Genomic DNA, 26441 nt, shown 5'->3' with positions numbered 1-26441 from the left:
TGGATGTGGTGTACATGGACTTCAGCAAGGCATTTGAGAAGGTTCCCCACGGCAGGATCATTCATAAAGTCAGGAGGTATGGGATACAGGGTGATTTGGCTGTCTGGATTCGGAATTGGTTGGCTGACAGGAGGCAGTGAGTGGTTGTAGATGGTAAATATTCTGCGTGGAGGTCAGTGCTGAGTGGTGTCCCACAGGGCTCTGTTCTTGGGCCTCTGCTCTTTGTAGTTTTTATAAATGACTTGGATGAGGAGGTTGAGGGGTGGGTTAGTATGTTTGCTGATGACACAAAGGTTGAAGATACTGTTGATAGTATCGGGTGCTATTGCAGGCTTCAGCGAGACATTGACAATATGCAGAGCTGGGCTGAGAAATGGCAGATGGAGTTCAACCTGGATAAATGCGAAGTGATGCATTTTGGAAGGTTAAACTTAAATGCTGAATACAGGATTAAAGGCAGGATTCTCGGCAGTGTGGAGGAACAGCGGGATCTTGGTGTTCAAGTGCATAGCTCCCTCAAAGTTGCCACCCAGGTGGATAAGGTTGTTAAGAAAACATATGGTGTTTGGCTTTCATTAACGGGGGATCGAGTTTAAGAGCCGCGAGGTTATGCTGCAGCTCTACAAAACCCTGGTGAGACCACACTTGGAATATTGTGCCCAGTTCTGGTCGCCCTATGAGAGGAAAGATGTGGAGGCTTTGGAGAGGGTGAAAAGGAGGTTTACCAGGTTGCTGCCTGGACTGGAGGGCTGGTCTTATGAGGAGAGGTTGACTGAGCTCAGACTTTTCTCTCTGGAGAGAAGGAGGAAGAGAGGTGACCTGATTGAGGTGTACAAGGTAATGAGAGGCATGGATAGAGTCAATAGCCAGAGACTTTTCCCCAGGGCAGGTCTGACTGCCACAAGGGGTCATAGTTTTAAGGTGTTAGGAGGAAGGTATAGAGGAGACGTCAGAGGGAGAGCCAGAGAATTGTGAGCACATGGAATAGTTTACCAGTGGTAGTCATGGAAGCGGAGTCATTAGTGACATTTAAGCGACTGCTGGACATGCATATGGACAGCAGTGAATTGAGGGGAATGTAGGTTAGGTTATTTTATTTTTGGATTAGGGTTATTCCACGGCACAACATTGTGGGCCGAAGGGCCTGTACTGTGCTGTACTTTTCTGTGTTCTATGTTCTGAAATACTGTGAAAAGTGTTGTATGGTGTTGCCACTCTCCAGCACCATCTTAAAGCACAGAAAAATTAGCCAAAACATGGAATATAAAGGCAGAAAAATAAAGAAATAAAATTCAGTTTTACAGTCCATCTGGAGCAGCCAACCCTGAGACCTTCACTGTGCCACCAAAACAAGAATCGCTACTCTCCAGCGCCATCTTGCCTCCACTGAAGCTACTGCCACCGTGAGTCCTTGCTGAACCTTGCCAATGCAGCTGCTGCTGATGTCACTGGGCCTCGGACTGGACCCAACCCCTCCTCCGCCACTGTTTCTAAGGGTCTGTGCCAGATGCGGATGACGCTAGGACTCCAAACGTGCCTCACCCCATCAGCCATGAGTCAGCACTGGGCCCAATTCATCCTTGCAGAAGCCACGGGGAACTCAAACCTGCCTTCCGCACCCTCTCCATGAGCCCACGCCGGGCTTACCTTGTCATTGCGACTGAGCTCGACACAAGAGCTGAGTAAAAGGAAATAGAAGAAAAGTGGATGGATTTGATGAGCCCTGGGCAGCCATTTTGGATTCTTTAGGTTTAAAGCAGCATATGACAGAGAACTGAATCAGAGTAATAAAATGTGAGGCTGGATGAACACAGCAGGCCCAGCAGCATCTCAGGAGCACAAAAGCTGACGTTTCGGGCCTAGACCCTTCATCAGAGAGCTGCTGAGATGCTGCTGGGCCTACTGTGTTCATCCAGCCTCACATTTTATTATCTTGGATTCTCCAGCATCTGCAGTTCCCATTATAACTGAAACAGTGTGTTTTTTTTTTGCTGCTGCATTTCTGGTCTGACTACTTCTCGCTGTCTCATTCCCAGCTCAAGCTGCTCAACTACCTGACAACCAATCACATTGTTGTTGGCAGGCAGAGGACCTTTGTCACTGATAACCACACCAATCAGGTTCCTTTGTGCACAACCTTCAGCTCCAGTCCATCTACACTTTGCTGGATCTCATATCTACACATTCAGGGTTCATAACTGATATTTTTTTTTGCATTCAAACCATGAAGCCATTCTTGTAAATCCTGGTTATTAAACGTTTCGTTGCCATTTCAGTCCAGTTTTCTAAAAAAAAACTAAAACTAAAAAAAGTGCAGACGTTACCATGGTATAAAATGGACATTGACAGGATGATTATGAAGTTGAGTGAGTGACTGGAAAGAGAGAGTAGAAACAAAAAGTAGAAATTTGTGGAAAAGCTCAGCAGGTCTGGCAGCATCTGCGGACAGAAATCAGAGTTCACGTTTCAGGTCTAATGACCCTTCCTTAAAACTGATGGTAATTACAAAAATAACAAGGTGTACAGCTGGATGAACACAGCAGGCCAAGCAGGATCAGAGAAGCAGGACGGCTGACTTTTCGGGCCTGAACCCATTTGGCAGATAACAACTAATGCAGAGAAATGTGAAATGGTATGTTTTTGTGTAGTTGAATGAATAGGGGGCAATGAAAAATATGGGATACAGTTTTAAATACAGTGGAGAAATAGAAGGACAATTTCTGCTGACAGGCCACGGGAAGGAAAGCAACAAATAAGGCATTCGAGATCCTGACATGAGGTACAAATGTAGAGTTTGAAGCATTCCCATATCTAATGATACAAAAATGTGTGTTACTTCAATTTCTGTAGCTAGTTTTTTGGGGCAGGTTGCAAGCTTGTCACTAAATGTTACAAATCTTAGCCTAGCACTCTGCATCAAGCACAGAAATCTGTCTCTCTCTTTTCTTGTCTCCATCAGGAGGATTAAAGACCAATTTTCAATTACCTACTTTTCATGACAATTGATTTCTAAAATGGGTCAGAGGCAGCGATGCTCCCCATTATGCTATAAGAACTTATAGGATTCAAAATCAAGGGATTATTATGAACTTTTATAAAACACTGGCTCAGTCTCAAATTGAGTATTGCATCTCTCTCTTGGCATCATACTACAGGAAGAAAATAAAGACATTAGAGATGGGACAAACAGATAAGCAATAATGTTCGAGGAATGAGGGTCTTCAATTACATGGCAAGATTGGAGAAGCTGGGCTGTACTTCTCAGAAGATAAAGTTGAAAAGAACTTTGTTAAATCAGGAGGGGTCTAGACAGCATAGATAAGGACTGATTGTTCCAGTTGACACAAGGGTCAAAAGTCAAAGCATACAGCTACAAGGCAATGGCAAAGCGGTTAAAGACAACTTGAAGCATAAAGACATCTCAGGAGCACAAAAGCTGACGTTCCGGGCCTAGACCCTTCATCAGAGAGGGGGATGAGGAGACGGTTCTGAATCTCCCCCTCCCCCCACTGCATCCCAAAACCAGCTCACCTCGTCCCCGCCTCCCTAACCTGTTCTTCCTCTCACCTATCCCCTCCTCCCACCTCTAGCCGCACCTCCATTTCCCACCTACCAACCTCATCCCGCTTCCCTGACCTGTCCGTCCTCCCCGGACTGACCTATCCCCTCCCCACCTTCCCAACCATACTCTCCTCTCCACCTATCTCCTCTACCCATCTTCGGTCCGCCTCCCCCTCTCTCCTTATTTAGTTCAGAATCCTCACCTCATCCCCCTCTCTGATGAAGGGTCTAGGCTCGAAACGTCAGCCTTCCTGCCCCTGAGATGCTGCTTGGCCTGCTGTGTTCATCCAGCTCCACAGCTTGTTATCTCAGATTCTCCAGCATCTGCAGTTCCCATTATCTCTGAAGCATAATGATTTATGCAGCAAGTGCTTCGGAACTGGAATGTGTTGCCTGAGACTTTGGTGCAGACAAATCTAATAATACCTTTCCAAAAAGTATTGGCTAATTGTCTGAGGAGACAGGAAATTCGGGCCTAAAGGAAAAGAGGAATCAGAATAGCTGAATTCCTTTTGGAGAACATTGACATGGATGCAACTGGCTGCATGATCTCCATCTGTGCTTACTTAGTCCCATTTTCCCAAAAGAAATATCAATCCATCCTCTCACCTGAAATAACTTGGTTCATTTGCACCTTCTCTAAGATGTTGCCTTTTGATGAATGAGTACTCATTGCTGTTGCTCATATAATGTATCACTTCATTTTTCATCTCTTGAAATATCATCAGGAATCAACCTTTTGACTTATTAATCCATCTATGTCCTTCTGAAGTTACTCTTGATTGTTACATACACTCCAGATATTTTCAAATTTCTACATTATGCCTCTAGTTTTTAATTCCAGATCATTTACATTTCTTCAGCCCAAAGAATATGAATAAATATGTCCTTTTTATACTTCTTCAAAAATATCTTCATGCTATCTCTCTCCTTTCAACACAGTGAGCTATATTTTTTTACAAACAAGCATCATATGCAACACTTAATCAAATGCTTTCAATTCCTTTATCAATAAATACTATTACATTGGTCAGGCATGAATTGCCTTTTACAAATTCATGTGCTTAATTAAACTATGTGCTTCTGGATGTGTATTAATTTTATCCTGCATTATGGTCCCTAGAAGCTTCCTCACATGGGATTCTAAACTATAGTTAGCTGCTTTATCTCATTTTCTCACTTTACAGAGAAATGTTAATTTGAACCAGTCTTGTGTCAGGTATCAAATGAGTTCAAAGCATTTAAAGTAATATTGTGTGCTGTAGGTAAAACAGACTAGAATATTTCGGAGAAACTCAACGTGGAAAATAAACTGTAGGCAAAAAAAATAAAATAACACAAGTAGACATTGGTAGAAAATGAATTTATTTTTAGGAAGTTGCATTTTTCTAGAAGGCAACAATGATCTCACCATTAGAATATGGGTTGAATTAATCTAAGAATGGAAAATGTTGTTTAAATGAAATACAAATTCCATTTTCCAACATTTGGCCTGATGCATTAATTATTTCCTTTTCTGATACTTGTTTTAGAATAATGGATGCAAACAGGTTTGGGACAAAAGTTTTGGGTCTTGAAAAGGACAGATTTGTCATCTCTGTCTTCCAACAGCCTTAGTAACAACGTCTAGCTAGCTTACTAACTTGTGCCCAGCCGTCATAAACTACATCTTGTTAAAGGCAAGAGCTTCTTCTTGTTAAGAATCTTCTGGAGACTTTACCAATGCATAATGGATAGGCCTTTTGGGATTTAGGATTTTGACTCAATGTAGAAAAGAGGAACAGTGATGGCATCCTTCCACCCATAGATAGAATCACTACAGTATAGAATCAGGCCATTCAGTCCATGCAGACCTTCCAAAGATCATCCCACCAACGTACACCTCCCATTGCTCCATTTCTTTAAACCTGCATTTCTACATCCCTGGACACTGGCAAAATTAGCATGGCCAATCCACCTAAACTGCTCATTTTTAGAGTGTGGGAGGAAACCAGAGTGCCCAGAGGAAACTCACAGACACGGAGAGATTGAGCAACACCCATACAGACAGTCAAACAAGGGCGGAATCAAGAGCTGTGGGCTAGAAAGGGCTTGAAAAGGTGAGTGATGTCTGACACAGTTACAGATTCCACCTGGAAGCGATAACGTATAGAAATATTTTCAGCTTCTCATTTGGATAAGCTAACATGCCATAAGTCTGTTTGTGTCCCTGTTGGACATTGCAGGAATGGTTAAATTAACCAGATTGCAATGAACATTGCCATCACAGTAACTGACATTCAAAAGACATAACTGCATTTGGGAAGCCAAACGCCACAGAAGAACCATTCATGGAGGTCACAGCAACAACAATGTGAAGAAACATTAGGAAATGCTAAATGATCCATTGTATTCAATAGGATCTACAGATGGCGATGTGCAAAATTGCTAAATCATCAAAATATATAACAGATATAGCAGATAAGTTCTTGACAATTAATTTATTCTGAGAACAGATAAAATCTTGAAAAAACAAGACTTAACAGAACAGAGATAGTAGGAACTGCAGATGCTGGAGAATCCGAGATAACAAGGTGTAGAGCTGGATGACCACAGCAGGCCAAGCAGCATCAGTGGAGCAGGAAAGCTGACGTTTCAGGCCTAGGCTCTTCTTCAGAAATTCTGATGAAGGGCCTAGGCCTGAAACGTGAGCTTTCCTGTTCCTAAAAAGCTGCTTAGCCTGCTGTGTTCATCCAGCTCGACACCTTGTTATCTCACTTAACAGAATAGTTCAGCTTCCAGGAAAATCTTCAGATAAGACCAATAGAGGCTGGATTATTAAACATATATTCAAGGCTGAAATAGCCAGGTTTTTAATCAATAATGTAATCAAGCTCAATGATAATAAAGCAGGCAAATGGATATGAGAATTATCAGATTAACCATAATCTCATTGAATGCCACGACAGACTCAAAGGGCTGAATGACTTACTGCTGCTCTGAGATTTATGGTCTTATGCTGTTTTTGTCAATGGACATCGCATTCATTTTATGCTTGGTGTAGGAAGAATATCATTGTCTTATCAAACCAATTCTGTGACTGAAGAAGTAGCAGTTCCAGCCTAAAGAGGTGAAACTACAAGATGCAGGTGGCATAACTCCCAAGATCAAAAGTGTGTGATGAACAACTCTGCAACACAAAAAGCATAAGATAGTTGACAATTTAGCCAAGGTTTCCCATCAACATTTCTCATTTTTGAGCTTGCGCTATGACTTGACCTCAATATCCCTAAGGTGTTCAATCAGATCCAAAAGCCAGTGAGCAAGTCAAGGACAAAACAAGTTCTGCTGAGTCTATTCAAAGTGAAGCCATTCAGTGAACAATTGGTCACAGAACAAATCATTGTCATTCAATTGGTCAAAAGACAACTGGCAGAAGATTTAATTGGACTTCCTGGACTAGGTAGAACTGAAAAGAAAGAGAAGAAGAAATAGATTCTACGCTGAAGTAAGAAAATGATTTCTCCCCGTGTTTCCTTCGGGTGCTCTGGTTTCCTCCCACAGTCCAAAGATGTGCAGTGTAGGTAGACTGGCCATGCTAAATTGCCCATAGTGTTCAGGGATATGTGGATTAGGTGGCTTGCTCTGAGGGTCAGTGTGGGCTTCTTGGGCCGAAGGTCCTGTTGCCACACTGCAGGGATTCTATTCCAAACTGAAAGAAATCTTCAACTATACAGCAGTGGTGGAAACACTTTCTTCCCTACAATCATTGATGAATCTTCAAAAGGCAGAAATTGGTGGAATTTGTAAGTAGGAACAAATGACAATAACAGGAAAAGGCAGTAAATATCACTTCAGCTATTGATTAATCAGTGTTTTCTTGAATATCCCCTTAAAAGTCTTTCAGCCATATATTTATCTCTCTCACCTTGTTTGTCTCATTCCGATTTGTAAATGAATCAGGAAATAATTCACAGGTTATCACTTTTGAAGTAGAGCATCTTAATTTGGTGCCTAGCTCCTCACATTAACTATGCAATACCTCTATCATAATTCTGTGTGTATCGTTGATGCTGACATGGGCCACAACAACTGTCTGACCCTTCCCACTGCAAATTCTTCTTCAACTCAGGGCAGATATCCTGAACCCTCAGTAGGACAGGACACAAAACAATCTGGTCTCATGCCCTTTGCTGCAGAGTATAATGTCAATCCCTGCCTACCACTACATTCCTCCTTTTGGCTCCCCCAACTTGAATGGTTTCCTGTACTACAGTGCCATGTTTAGCTCATTCATCCCACAGTCGTTACTGTTATCCAAACAAGCTGAGAGAATATTGTGCCTGTTGGACCGTTGCAGAGGCTGACACTCGTGACCTTGGCTCTCATGGCCTACTTGATTTGTAATCACAATCTCCTGTCCCTGACCACTGACCAGATCAGAATACCATACCCAAGGATGTTTGACAGCCTGTTGGTACAAAGAATCCAGGTAACAGCCACACAGAGGGAGTAGTAAGCCAAAATCTGGATTTGTTCATCCTTCCTTGGTCCTCATGCCAACTCAAGTCTCCTGCCCACTCATTATTCCACAATGAGACAATGAGGTGGAGCATCAAGTTGGAAATCCTTCCAACATTTGCCTTTGAGCAATTTTTGGCCAGTCATATGATGAAAAGAAACCAAAGTGTCTTCATAGGGTTGAATCTATTTGGAGTTGATTTGTGACCGACCTCCTTTCATCTTTAAACCAAACTTAGGCTGTCCTGAACTTCAAGAAATGAGAAGAATATGCAGAATGTTTTCACCAAAATGCTTTGCAACATTGAATCTTTAGTTATTTGCAGATTGGGGTAGAAATGTGCTTATTTGAACATTAATCTGGATCATAAATTTATATCGGGAATGAACATCAGGAAGTTTGAAACAGGAAAGACTCTGCAGACAAAGACAAATATCTCAAAATCTGCTCGCCTTTTGGTTATTCTGTTTGGTGATTGCCGATCACTGCAAAAGCTAGCTTGATGCTTTCCCAACATATGTCTAAACATGTGGGCCAAATGCCCACCTGCCCACTTCAGTCCCTTCATACCTTATCCAATGGCTGTGTGGAATTTGGCAGTCCACCCATTCATCAGCAGGATATTTGAGACCATGGGCGGGTGAGGTCTGTGTCATGCAGTCATTCTGATAGGTTTCCCAGTGCTGGCGTAGGCGGGATAGCAAGGGATCCCTCTATATAGGCCTGTTAGCTCATGCAAGGCTTTAAGCCATCATTACCTCAACTGCTACCACATACCCCACTGTGTCCCACCAACCACAGTCTCTCAAACTCTAATTCTGCACCAAGGTATTAACTGTACGCCATCCAGATTCCTCCCAATCCCCACCAGACTTTTGTAAATCCCACTTTCATCTCATTAATGGCCAACTGACTGCTAAATGGCTCATCACCAACAGTATCCAACTCAGTGGACTACCCCAGGGTGGTGATGGAGGCAGATAATCTGCCACTTCATCTAATCTAGCCTGATATATTTGGCAACATGTTATGAAAAATACTACCTTGTTTCCTGCTGAATGTTACGTCCAACTAAATCATGCTGAACACATTGTCCATTAAACAAGACGTTTATCAAAATCAAAGAGCTGTGTAATATGTTCCTCATGCTGAGTTAAAAAATACACTTGGTTATATCAAACACGTTAACAAAGAATTGTCAGAAATAAGTGTAGCTGTTATTGGAAGCAAATATGTCTTACCAGCCAAGCTCTGATATTCCACAATGAGAATTAAAATAAGTATAATCTTGAGGATAATTGGGAGTAGGTGCAGGGGATAACTGAATCAGGATTCACAGTTGTAACTTAGTCATGATTTTACATTTGGACTTTAATTTTATATATTTCATTTGAAATAACTGTTTACACTTAGATGAAAAACTGTCTGCTTTTGCCCAGATGTGGAGATACCGGAGTTGGACTGGGGTTGGGATCCATTCTATTTTACAGTGTGGCTTGCAATTTCTCAAACTGTGTTCTGTGTAGCTAGCTTAGTTTGTGACACCTTATCTTGTGTAGAAACACGGAAGAGAAGAGCAGATGTAGGCCATTCAACCCTCAAGCTTGCCCTGCCATTCAATATGACAATCGCTGATCATCGAGTTCAATACCCTAGTCCTGCTCTCCTGCATATCCCTTGATCCCTCTAGCCACAAGAACTGTATCTATCTTCTTCTTAAAAACATGTAATGTTCTAGCCTCAGCCATTTCTATAGTAGTAAAGTCCATAGACCACCCACCCTCTGGGTGAAGAAAAACATCCACATCTCAGTCTTCAAAGGTTTACGTTTTATCCTAAAGTATGAGCCCTGGGTCTGGGCTCACCATCATCAAGAAAATCATTCCTGCATCTAGCCTATCTGGCCTTGTTAGAATTTAATAGTTTTCTCTGAGATCTACATTCATTCTTATAAACTCCAGTGAACACAATCCGAACAAGCTCAATCTGTTCTCAGTTGTCAGTCCTCCCATCCCGGGAATCAATTTGGTAAACCTTCACTGTGCTCCCAAAAAGGCAAGAACATCCTTCCTCAGATAAGGAGACCAAAACTGCACACAGTATTCCATGTGTAGCCTCAGCAACACCCTGTATTATTGCAGCAAGACATCCTCTTCCCTGCACTCGAAATTTCTCACTATGGAGGCCAACAGATTGTTTGCCTTCCCTAATAAAAACCAAAAGTTCTGAGGAAGTATCACTGGACCTAAAATGTTAACCCTGATTTTCTCTTCACAGATGCAGCCAGACCTGTTGAGCTTTTCCAGCACTTTTTATTTTCTCTTTTTAAATATATAATGCTAACTCAGATCAATTATTATGGGAGTTACCATTAGGTTCTACGCTCAGGTGTAAAATAGCATGGAAGGATATTATTTGAAATTCAGGTTACTTCCATAATTCATTTGCCAGTGTTAATATCTAATGTCATAAATAAATCAGAGATTTTGAGACATCAATCTGAGCAGTATTGCAATTACATGAAAAGCTAAGTGGCAACTTCAATTTTATTTGCATTAAATGATTAATTAATGCTTAATTTCAGTATTAACAACTCTATCAACTTCATTATGCAGAAATCATTATCTGCTGATTCGAGCACACTTAAATAGAGAAGTCTATTGTCATGTAGCCATTACAAACCAATCAAAGAAAAATTCATCGAGTTGGTATTATAATAAAAGGAATAAAAGGCCAATTTTGTGTTCACAACCGACCTCAAGGCTATTACATGAAAATATGAAACAATTAAAGTAGTTCTGCTGAGGTCTATCTGATTTGGATCATTGGGTCAAATAAGTAATGTTCTCACATCTATTTGACCAGACACAGAAAACAGTACGCATAAATTATGCCATGTTAACTGCATCTGCGCTGCAGCCCACACAGAACACAGGTAGGTTACCCACTGATGTTTATTGCAGTGGAATTACCATTAAGCTAGGAAAGAAATCATTTTGACGTATCAATATCAATAAACAATGAAGCTAAATTAAAATAGTGCTGTTCACTGGGAAGATTAATGTAGAATTTGATGCATCTTTCTGTGAATGTATGTACTATTTCTATGACCTTTGCTAAACTAAAAAAAACAAAATAAATTCAGTACAGATTTTTAAAGCACATGATTCTGATTAACTAAATTGTGAACATGTAAATTCTATTGATTAGACCTAATTGAACAGACCCGCATCTTTGTTCTTTATTTATTCACAGGATGAGGGTGCCACTAACCAGGCAGCATTTATTGCCCATCCCTAATTGCCCAGAGGGCAGTTAAAAGTCAACCACATTGCTGTGGGTCTGGAGTCACATGTAGGCCAGACCAGGTAAGGATGGCAGTTTCTTCCCTAAGCTTGGGGATCGCTTGGCAGAACACCTCCGCTCGGTTCGCAATAAACAACTGCACCTCCCAGTCGCAAACCATTTCAACTCCCCCTCCCATTCTTTAGATGACATGTCCATCATGGGCCTCCTGCAGTGCCACAATGATGCCACCCGAAGGAACAGCAACTCATATTCCGCTTGGGAACCCTGCAGCCCAATGGTATCAATGTGGACTTCACCAGCTTCAAAATCTCCCCTTCCCCCACCGCATCCCAAAACCAGCCCAGTTCGTCCCCTCCCCCCACTGCATCACACAACCAGCCCAGCTCTTCCCCTCCACCCACTGCATCCCAAAACCAGTCCAACCTGTCTCTGCCTCCCTAACCTGTTCTTCCTCTCACCCATCCCTTCCTCCCACCCCAAGCCGCACCTCCATCTCCTACCTACTAACCTCATCCCACCTCCTTGACCTGTCCGTCTTCCCTGGACTGACCTATCCCCTCCCTACCTCCCCACCTATACTCTCCTCTCCACCTATCTTCTTTTCTCTCCATCTTCGGTCCGCCTCCCCCTCTCTCCCTATTTATTCCAGAACCCTCACCCCATTCCCCTCTCTGATGAAGGGTCTAGGCCCAAAACGTTAGCTTTTGTGCTCCTGAGATGCTGCTGGGCCTGCTGTGTTCATCCAGCCTCACATTTTATTATCCTTCCCTAAAGGACATTAGTGAACTAGATGGATTTCTTCTGACAATCAATAATGGATTCACAGTCATCATTAGATTGTTAATTCCAGATATTTATTGAATTCAAAATCCACCATCTGCCATGGTAGGATTCGAACCCAGGTCCCTGGAACATTATCTGGGTTTCTGGATTAATTGTCCAGTGATAGTACCACTATTAATTGCCTACTAATTACTAATAATTGTCTCCCCTGCAAAGCATAACAAAACAAAACAATTTTCATTCTCATCACCACACCATGAGCAGTAACAGTACATTCAACAGCTGAAAACAAAATTAACAATATAAAATTTCTTCAATCCTGAGGCTTTGCCAAAATAATGCAAGAGGACTAGAGATGAAAATTTCAAACAAGGATGACAGTTATATTGAAATAGTGATGAAGGCAATGATGGTGTCCCAATCTTTATTTCAGATAAGAGTAGAAAACAATGACCAATGCTGTCTGTTCTGAAGGAAGCAACTCATCCCGGGGATAATTAGTGAGATGCATGATCCTGAGGAAGCAGCAGGATGCAAATTACTCAGCATGCTTTCAAATGACAGTAATTCAGATCATTTACTCATTCAGGGGGTGCCAGAAGGAATATTGAACCAGCTAGGAAACATGAAGCACATTAACAAAGAGGATGGGGGCATACCTGTGTTTCCTCTATTGTTTGAAATTATGATCTTGCAGGAGAGGTAAGCCTCTGTCATTCGCAGAGCTAGTAGTGTGCCTATTGGCCATGTTACCACAGGGTTAGCGATGGGTAGGCAGATGGGATTAGTTTCAAATGGAATTACAGTCGGTGCAGACACAGTGGCTTGAAGAGCCTGTTCCTGTGTTGTATTATTCCAAGCTTGATGTTGTATGTTCTTGTCACAACCGTCAGCACTTATAGTCAAGATGTTCCAGTTCAGTTATAAGCCTGGCACCTATCTGAAAAGATGGACAATTGCTCAACTATGTTCTGTCCGCAATGTCACAAGGCTATGTCCCTTTACTTTCTGAAAATACGATAGTAAAAAAAAACTTTCAACTGGTTGGAACTGTTTCAAATTGGACTGAAGCAAAGCAATCTACTCAGATATGCAAGGTCACTTTCCAAGGTGGAAGTGAGAAAATAAATGATTCAACCTCTCGTGAATAAAAAGGAACTGCCTACATCTGGAGACCCATCAAAACAATAGACTATAGACAATATGTGCTGGAGTAGGCCATTCGGCCCTTCGAGCCAGCACCACCATTCATTATGATCATGGCTGATCATCCACCATCAGTATTCTGTTCCTGCCTTATCCCCATAAGCCTTGATTCCACTATCTTTAAGAGCTCTATCCATCTCTTTCTTGAAAGTATCCAGAGACTTGGCCTCCACTGCCCTCTGGGGCAGAGCCTCCCATATATCCACCACTCTCTGAGTGAAGAAGTTTTTCCTTAACTCTGTTCTAAATGGCCTACCCCTTGTTTTTAAACAGTGTCCTCTGGTTCTGGACTCACCCATCAGCGGAAACATGTTTCCTGCCTCCAGAGTATCCAATCCCTTAATAATCTTTTACGTCTCATTCAGATCCCCTCTCATCCTTCTAAACTCAAGTGTATACAAGTCCAGTCGGTCCAATCTTTCAACATATGACAGTCCCGCCATTCTGGGAATTGACCTCATGAACCTACGCTGCACTCCCTCAATAGCAAGAATGTCCTTCCTCAAATTTGTAGACCAAAACTGCGCACTATACTCCAGGTGCGGTCTCACCACGGCCCTGTACTGCTGCAGAAGGACATCTTAGCTCCTATACTCAAAACCTCACACCTCAGGAAGACATTAACAAACGCAAAGCACTGGACATTAGCAGTCTTGCCCAACGACCATCTTGGAAATACACAGAGGAACCAATATATTTCAAGCAAGGTTCTGAGAGACTTTCTGGCAGATTATTGAAGGGAACCCACTGTTTCTATTTATTCTCTCTGAAGATGTTGTCACTTGCTTCCCAAATAAATGCTACAGAGAAAAACAAATCATTAAACAACTGAGAATCTTCAATAATTGAAACATTTGCGTGATTGACTACATCTAACAACTCAGTAATCAACATCAGCCTCAGATTACAATCTTACGTTTCAAAGATACCAAAAGACTGTAAAACACAACTTTTTTGTTTCCTTTTGTGTTGAGCATTAGTATGGGCCCAAATGACTGCATAAATTCCATATGCTTGATGTTGTGCTTTTTACTGTTTAATAAGGAATCTTATTAAATTATTATTAATTATTGTTGCTGTCAGCAACAATAATTCACAACATTTCGAATTATGCCATGGCAGATGGTAGAAATTGTATTCAATGAAAATCTGGAATTAGGCATCTAATGATCACTATGATTACATTGTTTATTGTCAGAAAAAACTATCTGGTTCACGAATGTCCTTTCGGAAAGGAAATTGCCATCCTTACCGGGCCTGGCCTACTTATGACTCCAGAGCTACTGCATTGTGGGTGACTCTTAACCGCCCTCTGGGCAATTAGGAATGGGCAACAAATGTCTAGCTAGTGATGCTCTCATCCCATGAATTAATTTTTAAAAATTAACTGGAGAGATGTATAGGCTTTTGTAAAGATAACATAAAGGTTTGTTGAGATGAACTGAGGAGGTTGAATAGAAGGGAATCAATTCATCCTTTGCCACATGGTCATGATGACAAAAAACTGGTCAAGAACAATCTAGCCAATTTCCATCATATTAACCTCCTCTCAAATGTCAGAAAATTGATGGAAAGTATCATAAACAGCACTATCAAATTGTAGTTGAACACTGATAATACGCTCATCTGGTTCAGTCTGATTTCCATTAAGAGGTTCAGTTTTAACTTAGCCTTTGTCACGTTCGGTTTGAGGGTGAGAACCTGGGTCTTAGATGAACGTCTTCAACACAATTATAAAGGAATGAAGACAGAGTTGGCTAAACTGAACTGGGAAAATTTTTAAATGTTGTATAATAGAGAATCAGTGTGAACATTTAAGGAGATGCTCCATAAATCCTAGCAAAGATGAATGCCTTTGAAAAAGAAAGAATCTATTAAAATGATGAATAAACTGTAGTTAACTATATAAATTAAGCATAGAGCGAAATTAAAAGAAAAATGTACAGTACTATGAAGATTAACCATAGCTCAGAATATTGGGCAGATGTTAAAAAGCAGCATTGAATGTTAAAAAAGGAGATTAAAATATGAGAGAATGCCAGCTAGAGCTATGCAAACAGATGGCAACCCCCTCCAACTTTTTTTGAGAGTTGGTCTCTTAGGTGATGGTAATGGGGGATTAATAATGGAAAACTAGAAAATGGCAGAAGATTTGACCAGGTTCTTTGTTTTGCATTTGTTACTATTGTAGAAGGCACAAAAAATATTTCATGATGAAGATCAAGAGGAAAAGAGAAGGGCAATCTTAAATTAATCATAACCACAGGGAAAATGTACTGGGAAACACAGCTGGAGCTAAAGCTGGACAAGATCTCTGAATCTGGCAGCTCTCATTTTAGGGCCTTAAAGAAAGTGGCGACAGAGATAATATATTGATGGTGACGGTGATCTTCCACAATTCTTCAGCAACTCCCAAGACTTGGAAAGGCCTCAGTGGAGTGGAAAAAACATTAATGTAACAATTTGATTTCAGGAAGGAATGAAGCAGAATAGAGGTAGCTATAGATCAGACAGCCTAATGTCTATTTTGACGACGCTGTCATTTTGAAAAGGTTATTCCATCTTGGTTTTTTTTTGAAGTGAGGTTGTAGAGGCAGAGTAACAAAGTGTCTAGTCTGAATCAAGTGTTTTTACTAAAACAGTTTAACAATGCAAGTGGACCGGCCAGTTCCCCCAGTTCAGGTTCTGTTTTCTTTGAGCTGTGGCAGTCACAAGATGTTTTGAGTACCAGAAGCACATTTCAATAATTGATTCCTAACTGATTTTCTCTGAAATTTCTCTGGTTTTTGTTCATTCCTGAATTGGAATCCTGCCTGTAAGAATTTGTGTTTAAATTTACCTTTTTGCCAAGGAGTGTGTTTGTTGAGCGTTACTACATTGGTGCAGTTAATTAATTAAGTTACCATATCTAATATTTGGTTAAGTTTTCCAATCGTTAGGTTATTGTAGATTCCACTTTCTTTTGTTTGTGCTTTAACTGTAGTATTTACAATGAGTGGTTTGACCAATTGCATCACACCTCGGACACCCATTCCACATCTATCTTTAAAATAAGAAAAGATTAGACTCTAGGCTAAGAGATAACACAGTGTGGAACTGGAGGAACACAGCAGGCCAGGCAGCCTTAGAGGCACAGGAAAGTTGTTTCGGATCGGGACCCTGCTTCTGCCTGACCTGCTGTGTTCCTCCAGCGCTAAACTGTGTAATCTCTGATGCAGAATCTGCAGTTCTTGCAGTCTCTTAGGCTCTAAGCTATCTTCCGAAAAGATTTTGAGGGTGTCTGGCCTGGCCCATAACATTGTTGGAAGGAAAATGCTAGAACAATTAAAGAAACATTTCAAAAATTGTAAAGCAGTAGGCAGAGTTGATATGGTTTATGAAATGCAAATGCTGTTTGTCTAATTTATTATAGTTATTTGAAGCTGTAACAACTAATCAACAATTCAAATAGAAGAAAAATATTTAAAAAAGAGATCATACAAATGAGAATATTGAACTCCATTGTCGAGGGGTTTGGGTATTCTGGCGAATCACAAAAAAACTGACATGCAGAAACTGAGTTGGAAATCAAATGAAATGTTATTTTTTGTTTCAAGAACAATCAAGCATAAAGGTAACTGTACAAATCTATTATACAGGGTCTTATTTAAACTCTATCTGAATACAGGAGATCATCAATTTATGAACATCTTATTTACAATTGCTAATACTCATAAACGCGATCCCGTACAAGGGTGCAATTTTAAAGACCCAGCATACAAACATTTCCCGTATTTATGAGCAGTTACTTTCCATTGTCCTGGGTTGTGTTCCAGCTGGTTTACAAATTGACTGGTGAATGAAATCAGAATGGAACCTATTTGGAACACAAGGACTGCCTTTATTGTGGTCACTTCTGTTCCCTTCAATTCAGAAAGGATACAATGTTCGAAGCAATTCAGCAAATGTTCACTCAAATGTTTCCTGAGATGAAGGTATTTCCAAAGAGGAATACTGGGCAAATGGTGTCTATATCCATTGGACTTTAGAAGGATGAGAAGTGATCTTATTTTAACCAAAATAAGCTCCTGAATGAAGTTAGCAGTGTGCCACTGAGAGGAAGCTTCTCTTTGTGAGGGAGTCTAAAACTAAGGGACACAATTTAAAAAAAATGAGGAAATTCCCAGCTTGGGACTGAGATTATGAGAATTTATTTTTTTTCTCCTAACAGTGATGTTTATATGGAATCTGTTTCACAAAGGGCAGAGAAGCCTGGATTCCTGAAAATATCCAAGTTTGAGTTAGATTTTTGTTCAACAAGGGAGTTGAGAGTTACATGATGCAAAGAGGAAATATAAGATCGTGCTTAGATCAGCCAAGGTCTTCTGGCATGATCATGCAGGTTCAAGGAGGTGAATGGCCGACCATTGGCCCTAATTCTCTTGTTCTCAAATATGTGGTCGAGGACTTAAAATCCAATGAATGAGGATAAAGGAAATCAGCATTATTCTGGACAGGTGTGATGAGTTAGCTAGCCCAGGAAAAGCATAGCTGAAATTTGGAGTTGATAGATCAGGGAAAATGAAAAACCAAGGAGTAGAGTAATCAAGTTACCAAAAGCATAGATAAGTGCTTCAGTATCAGACAGGATGAAAATAGGAGGTGCAGACAGACATTAATATGAAGATAGAAATAAACTGTTCTGTTGATGAAGCAGATGTCAGTTTTGAATGCTTGTTTAAAAGGCTTTATGGTAAATTAAAATTAAAATATGAGAAAAGGTAATCAGCTTTAAATATAATGTCCACTTGGGTGTGGCTCAGATATTCCAACAATAAAAGTCATTGGGATAATGCTGATTGAAGTTATGCATTTGAACTATGTGGGATACGACATGCAGCTGATTCTGTGAGAATAGCCCAGAAAATTGAAGACTCTGAAGCGCAGATGGAGCCTTAAAAGAGATCATCAGATCATTAAATTCAGAGAATTCTGCTTCAGTTAAACCAGGAGTTGCTCGGGGTAAGTTAGAGGGTTAAGAATCTAGTCTAACCCCTGAGTATCAAACTCACACCCCACCCTCCCAGATCACCTCATCGCCCCACATAACCACACCACCCTAGACCCTTTACATCCACCCTGCACCTCTGACAGCCACCTACAGCACACACAACTGTTCACAATTTCACATTCCCTTTGGAGTCAAAATCCCTACTACTGGCCTAAAATCATCCAAACATGACTATCATCTCCCATTCTCCATTCCAGCTGTCAAAGCCTCCCTCCCTGCCAGATCCGATGCTGCCTCCTCACTGGACCCAACAATCTCTGAATTCCCACATCCTAAACATGATGGACTCAATGCACCCCTATCCTCACTAATCCCAACACCTTCGTCCCTTGCACTAGGCCCAACAATGCCCCGACGAATATTGGCCACCTTGCATGCGCCATCTCTTCTCTAGCACCTTGCACATCTGGCATCCTAACGCCTTAAACAACTGCCAGCCTAACTCCACACTTACTTTGATACTTAAATTTCATAGGAACTGGTTGAACTGCCAGACATTTGAATGTCAGAATACAGGTGACATCATTTGATCTCCCTAACTATCTTGCATTGGATTTCATATTATGCTCCGTCTTTCTGAGCTCGGATCGGAATTGCCAGAGGGGAAATTCAGAGCTCGATCAAAATGCAAAGAAGGAGCTGAGTGACAATTTGATTATGGTTGTCACTCTTCAAAATATCTGGACCATAGAGACTAAAATAGTATTGAATAGCTAAAAAGAAAGTCCTTGCAAGAAATTGCACATTGAAGGAATGAACGTGAACATTTTATCCTCCAGTCAGTGGCCATCTCTCAGAATCATGCAAAGTCAAATTCGTTATTGAACCATCATTTACAGTTTATTTACACTAAACACCAAGTAAAATTTCTCACCAAGTCGGTACATCAAGTATTAAAATTATTCCATATCGCTGTGAAAAGAAAACATAAAGCTTGAAATTGGTGTTTTCATGAAAAGTAAAACATTCATAAGCCAGCCATTAATATCTATTCTGGCATGTGCTGTGATGTGCCTCAATGTTCTTTTAACTGTACCTTGCTTGACTACTCACATTAGCAAACATATTATAAAATTTTAATCAGCTTAATGCATAAAAAAATCAGGATTTTACAACTGAGTGGTTCATCATTTTATATTTTAATCATATTATACTTGGGTTGCAGGGAGCAAACAGCCATGGCTGTACTTAAATATAGTATATTGAAAAGAATACTGCACTTTACTTGGGCTATCATTCTATGGCATTTTTATGTTGAAAGTTGCCGGAACATATTTGATTTCAAATGGAAAACCATTCATAAATTTGTTTCATTCAATTGTAACTTGATCAATGTGATAAAAAATGTTATTCCACTGTGAAGCAAACAGTTTAATGCTTTCACTTGATCAAAGTTAAATATTTTTTGTTTAGATTCAAACATTCCAGTAAAACCCCCAATCATCATGCTGGAGAAAAATACTTCCCAACAACTTTCGACAGTTTAGAGCATTGGCAATGTATTTATCACTTTCTCATGATACAATTGTGTGAAACACAAATAAAAGACTCTCTTCCATCTTAAAACTGCACACAACTTAGGAGACCGAGCAATAGCTAGATGTTCAATTTAAATATTTTACTTCCCAGGTTTAAGCAAGGAAGATGAAAAAAATTCCAGCCAGATATAATAATTAGCTCAATCAGACATGTATAGCATTGTCATCTTGCAGCAATTTCCAGCAATTGTGGAAATTTCTTGACCCAACTTTATCATTATTGAATCCCTACAGTGTGGAAACAGGCCCTTTGGCCCAACAAGTCCACACTGACACTTGAAGCATCCCACTGAGAACGATCCCCCATAACCCACCTAATCGATGCATCCCTGAACACTACAGGTAATTTAGCATGACCAATCCATGCAGCCTGCAACCTTTGGACTGTGGGAGGAAACTGAAGCACCCGGAGGAAACCCACACAGACACAGGAAAAATGTGCAAACTCCACACAGACAGTTGTCGGTGGAAGGGTGGAATTGAGCCTAGATCCCTGCCTTGTGAAGCAGTAGTGCTAACCACTGAGCCACTAAGCCATCATTCACTAGAGGGCTCATTGCAAAAAAAAAATCATTATCCAAAGCTAATTTCACAAATTTTAAGAGCATTCTAAGAATGAATATCTTTCTAACAGAAGTAACTCATCGCTCATTATGCATTTTATAACACAAGTTAATAACAGATTATTCAATCTTGTATTCCCTTATTTATACAGATTTTTGGAAATAGTAAACATGTATGATTTTAAAATGAAAAATAAATGCTCATTTTTGTGTTTTTGGTGATTATCCAGATCCATTGGTTAAATATATTAAAGATTTATTTGGGAATATTGCTGATTATCATCTCAATGAGAAGGTAGAAACCTCCATTTTGTGTTTACATATACATAAACAAAAACACCACAAAATTAAATACTGATTTCATGACTTTGGGATGTGCTAACTACTTCAAATCAGTGTGATACCTTTAAGGTGCACTCAAAATTGTCTAAGGCGCATTTAAAACTAATACAAATATGATCAGATTCCATCCATCTGCAGATTAGCAATTTTCCTTTTGGGTGTTGACATGAAATGACATAAATGCAGAACATGAGCTTGGACAAAGATGGAAAACAATCAATACTTTGAAATCTGTGGAATATGGTGTTTGGTTCTGAAAGAATGCATTAAGTTGTAGCCAAAATGAAGATTTTGTTAGCAATTGAGTGGGGAGAACAGATTGAATATTGAAGGAAATACACCTACTATATAGGTCGCCTCACAGTCTTAATAACCATATCTACCAAATTGATATAAATTGTACCTAATGCTAACATGCAACAAGATACATCTTTCTAAAGGTAAAAGTGATTTCCTGTTAGACCAGCAAGTTATTTTCTTCTGCTGCAATGGACAAACCAGGCCTTTCAGATCTCTATCGGGAAAAAGGATGGTAATAACAATTGATCAGAGAGATCCACACCAGGATAAACTGTGGCAAGGATCCATTGTACATTGTCCATAAAAAGAGAGCTACCATTTTTAACCTATTGCATTTGAGAGAATCAGTCAACCAATGCAATACCATTTATTTTGCAACCCTTCACATATCCAATTTCCCTCTTAAAATTCAAATAACATCTGAATAAAAATTTACTTGAGCATCAGCCAAAATTTTGTGCATTGGGACTAAACAGGATCTGTCCAATGAAAGTTTGACTTCTTAAAAGTGAGGAAAAAGCAATAATTTCACGCCCATCATAAAGCTTGAAATACAGAGACAACATGACAAGTAAGTGTGGGCAACTTTAGTTAACAAATCACAACTGAAAGAACTGCAGATGCCGTAAATCAGGAACAAAAACAAAGTTGCTGGAAAAACTCAGCCGGTCTGGCAGCATCTGAGCAAGGGTCACCAGGCCCGAGATGTTAAATCTGTTTTGTCCTTCACAGATGCTGCCAGACCTGCTGAGCTTTTCCAGCAACTTTAATCATCATAGATAACAAGGTGTAGAGCTGGATGAACACAGCAGGCCAAGCAGCATCTTCGAAGCAGGAAAGCTGATGTTTCGGGCCTAGACCCTTCATTGGCTTTCCTGCTCCTCTGATGCTGCTTGGCCTGCTGTGTTCATCCAGCTCTACACCTTGTTATCTCGGAATCTCCAGCATCTGCAATTTCTATTATCTCTGATACAACTTTACTCATCAGTTGAGTTTCAGTATTGAACAGACTTTTGGTTAAAGTTGATGAGATTTCAAAACAGCTTATCCTCCTACAATAACCCACTGGTGTATAAAAACAATATGAAGAAGAATTGTTACTCTGTCCGCATCCTATCAGCCTAAGCTACAACTGATTTCCTTCACGTCAGTTAACGTGTTTTTAGAATCATGTTATAAAGCTCTAGTTAAAATGTGATTGTTTTTGACTTTTTCTGTTAAACAAAGCATTAATGCCTCCTCTTTTTAATGATCTTTTGTAATTGTAATTGTGAATCGATCCAACACCCTATGTAAATGCTGATTAATATATTCTACATCAAATAAAACAATCCTGCTATTTAGGTACCTTAATGAAGTAGACCATTTGTGGTTGCTTTGTTGTATACAGTAATCTCAGCTTTCTTAATATAGGCACTGAGTGAGGATATTGAACCTGTACAAGTTACTTGTTAGACCTCAGCTGAAGTACTATGAAAAATAAAAACAGAACTGTAGATGCCGTAAATCAGGAACAAAAACAAAGTTGCTAGAAAAGGTCAGTAAGTCTGGCAGCATCCGTGGAAGAGAAAACAGAGTTAACGTTTCGGGCCCAGTGACTCTTCCTCAGTGCGCCAAAACATTAAGTCTGTTTTCTCTTCCACGGATGTTGTCAGACCTGCTGAGCTTTTCTAGCAACTTTGTTTTTGTTCCTGATTTACGGCATCCACAGTTCTGTTCGTTTTTATTGTTTTTGTCCCTGAAGTACTATGCACATTTCAGAGTGCCACATTATAGACACCAATTGGAGAGAGTACAGAAGTGATTTACAAGAATGGTTCTAGGGATGAAGACCTTCGATCAGGCAAAGAGGATAGATTGAAGAAGTTGAAACGGTTCTTCTTAGATAGATGAAGGCTGAGATGATGTCTTCAAAAATGTTTCAAGGTCATATGTGAGCTAGATTGAGTACAAAGCGTGAAACTCTTCCCATTCATAAAAGGTACAGGGGCGAGAGGCATATATTTAGAGAGATGCACAAATAATGTCTTCTTTGATTAAACATATAAGTGAACATAGACTTTTTTAGCTTCACATGACCCCTCTAGGGTTTTAACCAAACACATCTGATCTTTGTTAAGGACCAGGCCAGACCCTGTCAAAATATTTTAAGAGAGTAGCCTGGACTCTAACTTTTTCTTATTTTGTAGACAGATGTGAAGTGCATGTTCCAGATGTGATGCAAATGGTTAAACCACTCAATGTTAAGCAAAACACAACTTATTTAAACACTGTAATTAAAATACAAAGAAAAGGTAGAGGAATTTAGAATAACTTATCTATTGGAAAACTTAACCAAACAATAGATACTATAGCTATTGTTAAATAACTGTTCCAATGTAGGAACATCCCATAAACACACCTCTTGGAAGAAAGGAAAATCTGGACAATTCTCCAATCCAGGCTAAAGCAACATCAAGAGAAATTTCAGGGAATGAGGTAGATGGGCATCATTTTACTGAAGCTCCAACTCTTCAGGGACCAAGCAGCTTCTGACTGCTACAGCTAAAAACAACTAAAAAGCTTGATCTATGAGAACTGGCCATACCCTTTCCATTGTTACAACTGTTTAAAAAATAATCTGAAGACTCCTTTGATTGTTGACACTGGCTCGCTTCCATAGTCACTTCAGAACCTTTACCTTTACAACCTTTCTTCTAAAAAACCCAGGATAAAATAATCTTGCTAAAGTGACAGCATCATCACATCTCAAAATTTTAAACTGAATTCCTTATACTGATGTCACCCATTTTTAACAATTCTAAACTATTGTCACTGTTTCTCATGAGCAACTATTAGGTCATTTAGCTTTAGCTAAGAACCCTGTAAAAACTGAAACTAAATATGTAGTTTCAGACTTTTCAATATTAAAGCATGATGAACTTTACTGTTTACTTTATTCACTCATAAATTTTTCCAATAAAAATAAATTTTCATTTTCCTACAGAACAATATTTCTCAGACTTTTTTTGAAAGATTTCATTGTTGTTCCAGAAATAATTTCAAGTTTATCATTGAACACCTTCAGATGCACAGAAACCCCCATATGCCACTAATTTGAAATCAAAAACCCAAATATAAATGCTATTAAAATACATACAGAACACGCACCTTACACTGGACAGTACATAATAAGATTAATTTTGACCCTGTCTTCAGAGGCCTGAACATTTCACTGACAGTATTCACATAGCCAGAAATTAAGGGTTCTCCTGATAATATAAGCTAATACTGAAACATTGTCAATTTATGTAGACACAGATTGCTTCAGATAATCAAGAGGACATGCATACAGGCTTGCATTCTTACAATTACCATCCACCTCAACAGACCATCTGGGGCATCGTAGAAACTAGGTACACAACATGACGTCTCATACAGAGATTATAATTTTCACCAGTACTTCAATATATCAAAGACTACCTGAGAGTTAGTTATGAGAATCTACGCAAAATTATTTCAAGCCATAAAACAATTCTATTCAAGTTTCTGACCCATTTCAAATTGTCAAGCTTACTTTGCCTTTGACAGCCACCCATCCTTAGCTGGACAATTTATAACAACAGGGTATATTCTTCAAATGAAGAGATGAGTCATTTAGTATCAAAATGAAGGAGAATTTCTTCTCTCAATTGTTTGTGACCTTTAAGAATTTTTTTACGCCTGAAATGTGCAGATGTTTAGTCCTTGAGTATATTTAAGATTGAGATCAATTAATTTCAGGTGTCAGAATGAATAAATGGATTCATGGATCTGGTGAAGAAGCATGGTTAATATTAACTGTCAGTCACATTCTTAATAAATAATCGAGCTGATCTATTCCCATTCCACCCCAACACTCTTCTAATTCTCAATCAGAACCCCATCCTCCCGCTCCCATTCTCTCCTCATCCCCTCTCTCAGGTCTCAATCTCCACCCCACTCCCTCCCATCATATCCTAGTTTCCAATCACAAGGGAAAGCGCATGTGTGTGGAAAATAGGCACACAACTGTAACACTTAACAAATCTCATTCACTAGTGCATGCACGAGTGTCTCCTTAGAGCTCCTTAATATCAGCAAATGCAACCAAATTTCATGGTATCTCTGCATGGATGAGCTTAGAAAGGCTAAACAATGGCAGCACAGTGGCTTAGTGGGTAGCACTACTGCCTCACAGCACCATGGACCCGGGTTGGATTACAGCCTCGGGCGACTGCCTGTGGAACTTGTACATCCTCCCAAGACTGGCAAGCAATTCATTAGAATAGCATGATCATTGAAATTTTTTTTTCATTAAATGCTCAGGTACTTTGTAAGCTATTTTGGGAATGGAGGAAAAATAACTAGCCTCATCCCCTGGGAGGCTTTAACTGAACACAATAGAATAAATAGTTACCAGTTAGTACACTTTTTCATAGAAGAATCTGCAAATGGCCTGGAGTCAACACTTCAAGGTCAATACTGCTTAATCAAATTATTGAGAATCCACACTCATTACTTTATGTGCTTCCCAATTTCACCAACTGTAAGTCATGCCAGAGGGTAATGGAGAAACGATGGAGCACATTTCTTGTTAAGAACTTCCATGTTCAGCTTTGTGTATTGAGAACTCATGTCAGAAATTCTATGACACACTAGCCATGATTTTCCATGTTGGAATCCAGGAACAAAATACCGTTTCTGTGAGATTTGGATTAAACATACCATTGTATGGGATAAGAGAGCGAAACTACCACAGGCTACCTGATGAAGTAATTCTTTCTGTTGACAACCCAATACCTCAATAGATGAATAATAAGTGAGGTTGAGACTGGATGGTGTGTTTTGTCACTTGGGCTGTTTTAATGTGGAGGTCTCTTGTAACTGCTTCAGAGATAGCAGGAACTGCTGAGGCTGGAGAATCTGAGATAACAAGGTATAGAGCTGATGAACACTGCAGGCCAAGCAACACTATTTCTGAAAGATTTCTGAAGAAGGGCCTAGGCCCGAAGCGTCAGCTTTCCTGGTCCTATGACACTGCTTGGCCTGCTGTGTTCATCCAGCTTTATACCTTGTTATCTCGGCTATTGTAACTGCCTCTGGATTCATCATTGCCCAACTCTGCCCTGACACTGTGTGCGCTTCATTAGGAACTGGATAAAATAATTAAAAGTGGGCACTTAGATGTTAATGTTAACCTACTCCGACCCAATCAATCTTTGTGGCCTTATGTGATATGTATGCCTATCTGAATGACATAATAGGGATAAAAGGTTAGAAAAAAGAAG

At 39.9% G+C, this 26441-nt stretch overlaps 1 long non-coding RNA gene across 2 annotated transcripts in view; it reads right to left on the bottom strand.

The window, feature by feature from the left end:
• Window positions 1–26441, bottom strand: part of LOC125453096 (uncharacterized) — a 324490-nt gene that overhangs the window by 236128 nt on the left and 61921 nt on the right. The window contains exon 3 of one of the 2 annotated variants that reach the window (XR_007247682.2): window positions 6309–6730. The exons of the other annotated variant lie outside the window; for it this stretch is intronic. This is a non-coding gene — a long non-coding RNA (uncharacterized LOC125453096). Of the gene's footprint in view, window positions 1–6308; window positions 6731–26441 lie in introns of those variants that run through there. 2 annotated transcript variants of the gene reach the window in all.

Source organism: Stegostoma tigrinum, chromosome 6 (genome assembly GCF_030684315.1).
Source record: "Stegostoma tigrinum isolate sSteTig4 chromosome 6, sSteTig4.hap1, whole genome shotgun sequence".
Classification (NCBI taxonomy): Eukaryota; Metazoa; Chordata; class Chondrichthyes; order Orectolobiformes; family Stegostomatidae; genus Stegostoma; species Stegostoma tigrinum.
The sequence above is the reverse complement of the archived record's forward strand: the minus strand, read 5'-3'. Positions and strand labels throughout refer to the sequence as shown.